The following is a 6,685-nucleotide window of genomic DNA, read 5'->3' on the forward strand; positions in this document are numbered from 1 at the left end:
TTGTCTTTAGAGGACTTAGCTTAGTGTCACTGCCTCTCGGGAGCCTTGCCTGCCTCTATACTCCAGGCTAGATTACTGAGCAGAGTCTTGCGCGTTCTTCTGTTGCTGCACCCATCAAACTGTCTCTTATGCATGTGAGCACATCAGGGGTCGTCCCTGTTCATTGTGTCCCCAGCGTGGAAGGGTGCTCAGTACATCCTGGATGTCAAACACCTGAGTGATAAACAGCTAACATTTCATGGAGTCCTTTACAGGTTGCAAAAGGCTTTTCACCTACATTGAAGCATGCAGTCGTCACCAAAATGCATGCTATTTTATTATCCCAATTTACTGATGAGGAAACTAAGTTTCTGAGACATTAAACAATTCTCCAAGGTCACGCAGGGGTACATGCTGCAATTGTTATAAAGGCTGTATGTGACACGAGGGTGCACCAGGAGACGTGTATAAAGACTTTCACTGCTGTACTGTTTGAAACCGCAAAGAATGGAAACTACCTATATGTTCATCGGTAAGAAAACGGAGAAATGCACTGTTCTGTGTAGACTCACAGTGGAATACCATACAGCAGTTCAAGTGAGTAAACTAGATTTACATGTATCAACATAGACTAAATCCTAAAAGCATAATAATTGAGTGAAAACCGAATTGTAAAAGGAAAGGTACAGTAAGATAGCCATATTTGGAAAATTTAAAAACACAAAATAATACCAAACGCTCAGGAAGGAGATTCACCAACTTCAAGGACAGTGGTGACCTCTGACAGAGAGAAGGGAGTGGGATGGGATGGGATGAGGGCTTTTATCTGTGTCACTTTACTATAAAAATATTTGAAATGAATATAGCAAAGTATGATCATCTGGTAAATCTGGGTGATGGGTTCACCGTTGTCTGCTTTATTAATGTTCTATCTTTTTCTGTGTTTGAAATAGTTCCATAATTAGAGATTTGTTAAAATAAGATTAAATATGCCTGGTCAAAGTGCTTCAGAAACTAGCGGCTTAAAAACATTCATTCCTTCTCTCCCACCTCAGGGTAGGCTGTGCCCTTTTATGCCTCCAAGCTTTTCAATCTTTCATTTGAAACTACTGCAAGTACCTACCGTGTGCCCTGATTAGTCACAACAGTCAATAGTATAAACCATGCCCAGCACCCATAGCTTACATGCTGTTCCCTCTGCTTGTCCCTCTTCTTTTCCTCGTAAACTCAGACCAGAGTGACTTTCCAGACACCACAGTTTTGGACTTTTTGTTTTGTTTTATTGTGTTTTGTTTTCGTTTTTTAAGTGAGGCAGACCTAGGTTCAAATCTCTGACTGATGCTGTAGGTATACAGGGCAAGTAACTTGGCCTCTCTGGGCCTCAGTTTACTTACTCATCTATAAAGTGGAGATGGTACCGCCATCTCCCGGGACTGTGTGAGGATGAGGAAAACGTATGTGATGCCCAAGCACAGCGCCTGGCCCGGAGCGAGTGTGAGAACCAGCCCCCTTTCTCTCCTCTCCCTGGAGGCCCTCCCCAGCAGTGCCTGGCTCATGCTGGCCTCTGGATGACAGCACTTGTTCTCAAACTTGTCACTATCAAGAACTCCCTTTTGTGGACTTCCCTGGTGGTGCAGTGGTTAAGAATCTGCCTGCCAATGCAGGGGACATGGGTTTGAGCCCTGGTCCGGGAAGATCCCACATGCCGCGGAGCAGCTAAGCCCGTGCGCCACAACTACTGAGCCTGCGCTCTAGAGCCCGTGAGCCACAAATACCGAAGCCCGTGTGCCTAGAGCCCGTGCTCTACAACAAGAGAAGCCACCGCAATGAGAAGCTCATGCACCGCAACGAAGAGTAGCCCCCGCTCGCCACCAACTAGAGAAAGCCCGCACGCAGCAACGAAGACCCAATGCAGCCAAAAAAATAAATAAATAAAAATAAATAAATAAATAAATTTATTTTTAAAAAAGAACTCCCTTTTTTGTTATTTTCCCCATGCTTTGGAAGATTTTGATCCCAAATTGCATGTATTAAGTCATTACTAATTTATTTCCCATTTTTTATTAATCAAAGACATAGATAGCTGCCCCTCAGAGCTTCTGATCTGTGCAGCCCGCCAGGAGCCGCACATGGATGACATAATTCCAGCCAGAGGCAAAAGAACTCAGCGGTGTGTGTGGTCTGGGTGGCCCAAGGAGGGCAAATGTAGATGCACCTTACTCATTTCCTTTTAATTGACCAAGAGCTGTGGAAGCGGCTGGCCTTGCCTGGGTGGGTGCTGCTTTCCCAGGTCACTGACTGATGGGTCCGGGGCTGAGTTTTCCCTGCCAGGCTCTAGTACAGGGCCCCATGAAGGTCCCAGACCCTTCATCCCACAGGGCTCACTCCAAATAGATGGCATGCACCAGTGCCATGCTGAAGAGCGTGGGGTTCACGTAGTGGGAGATGGCAAAGCTGTCTGCATGTGGGTCCCACAGGCACCCGCTGGAGACCACCACGCTGTCCTGCCCCTTGCTCCCGATGCTGACAGAGCACACCAGCCTGTAGCAGGGCGGGGTGACAGTCTTGACCAGGTCCTGGATCTCGGCACAGCACAGCGGCCAGGTGGGCACACAGGGCCGGATGGTAGGCCACACCGGCCAGCTTGTTGGGCAGGTGAGCCTGCATCAACTCCTGCGCCCGGACCCAGAGGAACTTCACCTCCGGCCTGGCCGCCTGCAAGAGGACATGGAGAGAGGGGAGGAGGGGGGTGATGGTGGGGAGTCTTTGCAACAAGGCCTACAGAATTGGGGATTGAAGCCTGTATGTTGGACATAGAACCCTGAGTCTGAGCAGTGGGGTGGACAATGGAATGTAGAACCTGGGACACAAGAACGTAATTGTACAACTCTGTAGTCCTGTGCTTCCAAGGCGCTCAGCCTGTGGTAGGTGCCCGAGCACCCACGGCCCCGACTCCCCTCCCACTCCCTGCATCCCCAGGCCTCTGGCCCACACCTGCTCCTGGATGATGCTGATGGGCAGGTGGCGGTTCAGCTGGAGTCACGACTGTGTTCTCGAAGACGTCCAATTCTGGAAAAGTGAGCATGGAGGTAAGTAGCACCTGCTGAACGTCTCCTGAGCTCCAGGTCTGAGTCATCTGTTTCAGGCTGGGTGTGCCGCAAAGCTGACTCTGAGTGGGGATGTGGATGCAAGAAGTTTATGTGGGAGGGGATCCAGGGAAGCACGGCGAGGGAGTGGGGAGGGAAGCCAGCACAGCGTGTGTTGATGGGCAGCTTTTCCCTGCACAGCTGGAGCTCATCCGCTGGGGTCCTGCCACTGACCGCAGAAGGCACTCAGAACTACCCCACCCAGGGGTGAGGGAGCTGGGGTGTTTATCCACCAACATCCATTGTCTCTCTGGGACTGAGGCTTGTTCCAACTCCTGGCGCTTGTGGCCTCCCAGGTGTGGGCTCAGCCTGGCAGCCAGAGAAGCCCCCAGGCAGGGAGACGCAGGAAGCCCCCGGTGCGTGTTCCTCCAGCTGGGCCAGGGTGACAGAGGCGGCACATCAACAGTGTCCACTAAGTTATCTCACTTAATTCTCACCATCTTGAGAGCAGTAGCTTCCCTGTTTTATAGGCAAAGAAACGGATGCTCACAGGGTAGAACAGCTGGTGGAGAAAGTGGTGTTGCATGAGGGCAGGCACTGTAGCCTGCCCCATCCCCGCCCACCATCCCATCCAACACAACGTCTAGCCAGTGAGTGTGGAAGGGGCATCAGAGATGTGTGCAAAGGAACAGGTATGAGTGGCTCTAGTCACAAAAGGGCATATTCACACTCAGCAATGGACAGTCACCCACAAAGAGATCAACGTACGTGGTGCCCCATGCATAGACACTAAAGTGGGCTCATGAGCCCAAGAAAACAGCGTGACCAGATGGCAACACAGGTGCACCCAGAGACAGACAAATATGCACAGTGACAGAAACAGCATGGCAGCACACCACCCCCGGACATACTCACAACGCCGTTTCAGGGACAGCTCTGTGTCCAGTAGCTCTAGGGTGCTGCAGAAAGGAGGGTCCTCTCTACACTAAGACTCCCCCTGGAAGTTTGAGGTGGGTCCTCAGGGCTCAGCCGTGGGAGTCTGCACAGCAAGACACTGGAAGGCCCCCGACTGCGCAGGGTGACGGTCCTGTTGATGGCACAGGCACTCCCCAGTGACCCTGGCGGGGTGGCGGCGGTGGCCTTTGTTCCTTCTCCACCACCTCCCCTGGGGACTGGGAGAGCAGTTGAGGCCAGGCTGCTGATTGGGGGGAGGGGCAGCCAGGCAGGGGAGGCCCCACCCAGAGGTGACTTCAAGGAGAGATGGGTTAGAAAGACACGTGCGAGACCTGGGGTCTGTGCAGCCTCTTTGCAGCCTTTGTTTTTTTGTTTTGTTTTTTTAAATATATTTCTTATTTATTTATTTATTTTTGGCTGCATTGGGTCTTCACTGCGGCGCACGGGCTTTCTCTAGTTACAGCAAGCAGGGGCTACTCTTCATTGCAGTTGGATGGAGACAATGAAAGGATATGCTCTGGGTGAAGCTTGTGCTGGGCGGTGGGATGAAAACCCAAGTAGATGGAGGGTATTCACAGAAAAACCAGGCAGCCAGAGCACGGGTGGTCCTCTCTGTGCTAGGGGGTGTGCCCAGGGAGGGGCACACTCCCAGCTTGGGGTGGGGTCAGGATGACTCCCTGGAGGAGGTGACAATGTTTTGAAGGATGAGTAAGAGTCTGTCAAGGGAAGATAGAGCAGAAAGAAAGGCAATCCAGGCTCAGGGCACAGCATGTAGGAGAAGTGAGAGAGACACGGGTAGCTGGGATGTGACTCTCAGGATGGGGACAAAGTCTGAGATGCGCTCCATGTGTGGGAGGGTGGTGGGGTGTCCTGAAGAGGCATGAATGCCAAGCAGAGAACTTTGGATTTTATCCTGAGCAGAGGGCTGACATGGTCAGATTAGCATTTTAGAAAGATCAGAGTAGAGAGTGGGTGGGGTGGGCAAGGAGCAGGCAAGAGCGGAGACACGCGAGCCGGTGAGATGGAAGAGCCTGCTGTAGAAATGCAGAGAGAGATGGGGAGGGGGTAGTGATGGTTTCAGAAGTTGTGTCAGAGCCTAGAGTGGTGACCAAACTCAAGTGTGACTGCCAATATGGGGATGAGGGGAAGTCGAGGCAGCTCCTGCGTTTCTGGCTTGGTGGGTTGGTTGTGCTGCCACGTTGAATAGGAAACCTGAGGGAGAAGCAAGTTTAGGGGAGGGGTGGCGATAAGTTCAGCTGGGAGCTGTGGGGGACCCGAGGGGCACTACGGTGGTTACCAGCCCAACGGCCATCCTTGCTCTTGCTAACCAAAATTCTGGAGCATGGTGGAAGTGAAATGCCTGGTCTTTTGGGATGAATCATGCTAACCTCCTCTTGCCAGTGATGTTCTAGGAGTGGGCGTGCATCCCAGTTTGGGCCCTCCCAAAAGCAGACCTTGAGACAGGATTTGAAAGCACATGGTTTATTTAGGAGAAAGGGGGAACACTGATGGGACTTAGTGACCAGAAATTGTTGGTGACCAGGACACATAGTTCGACTGCAGCGGGGGAGTACAGCCCAGCAAACCTTGGAAGAGGGAGAGGAGGGGAGAAATGGAAGAGATAAGTGTAGACACTGCTCTCAAGAAGCCTGGCAGTGAAAGCCAGCAGATGGGTAGGGTGAGAGCTGGAGGGAAACACAGGCTCACGGAAAGGGTTTGTATCCCCAGCCACGGTGGGGAGACCTGCATGCGCTTAACTGTGGATGGAGAGCGCCAGCTGGGCAGGAGAGGCTCTAAGGATATGGGGGAGGCGAGAGCTACTGGAGAGCTAGGTGCCCAAAGCAGTGGGAGGGCTGGGCTCCCGGCACAGGTTGGAGGGATTGGCCTCAGACAGGAGGTGGGAACACCTTCCCCAGAGGCTGCGGGGAGGGATGTATGAGCACAAGGTGAGGTCTGTAAGGTGAAAGGGTTCCTGCTTTACTGTTTGCCTTTTTCCCTCCACGGGAAGGGATGGGGTCATCTGCAGGAGAGGTGGGGATGCACTGTCTCGGGGAGACTGGTGACCGCCTGGGATGGTGTCTGTGGAGAGTCACAGAGAGAGTCACCTGGGGAAACATGGAAAGGCTGGGGGGCGGAGCCGAGACCCTAGACGAGGCTGGAGACCATGAACAACGGGTGCTGGTGCTGACTACATGGTGACGGGACCCTGCCCAGCAGCGCCCAGAGGTCCAGACACCCGGCGGAGAGTGTGGCCAGCGGGGCTCGTCCAGCAGATGCAATGAAGGGAGGGCAGGATGACCCTGAGCCTGGAATCTCAGCCCAAGGGGGAAGATGGGGTGAGGGATATGCGAGGCGGGGCGGGGAGAACAGCAGGGAAAGGAGACTGGAGCTTCACTGGGGTGCAGGGAGAGAGGCGGTTGCTCCAGGAGTGGGACAAACACTTCACAGATGAGGGATTCAGGGGGTAACAAGTGGATGCTGTCACAGCCCTGCCCACACCCTGTGGCCCTCACCATTCCCAAGCTCCTGCTGCGACCCCTGGACACTGGGGCATACACAGGCAGGTTGGAAATGCCTGGGAGAGGATGGCCTCGAGCGGCCGTCACCCAGGGGCAGCTGGCAGTGGTGGACAAACACGCTGCCTCCTCCTGCCTCACTGAAACACC

The sequence above is a fragment of the Balaenoptera physalus genome (genome assembly GCF_965194825.1).
Source record: "Balaenoptera physalus genome assembly, chromosome: 1".
Classification (NCBI taxonomy): Eukaryota; Metazoa; Chordata; class Mammalia; order Artiodactyla; family Balaenopteridae; genus Balaenoptera; species Balaenoptera physalus.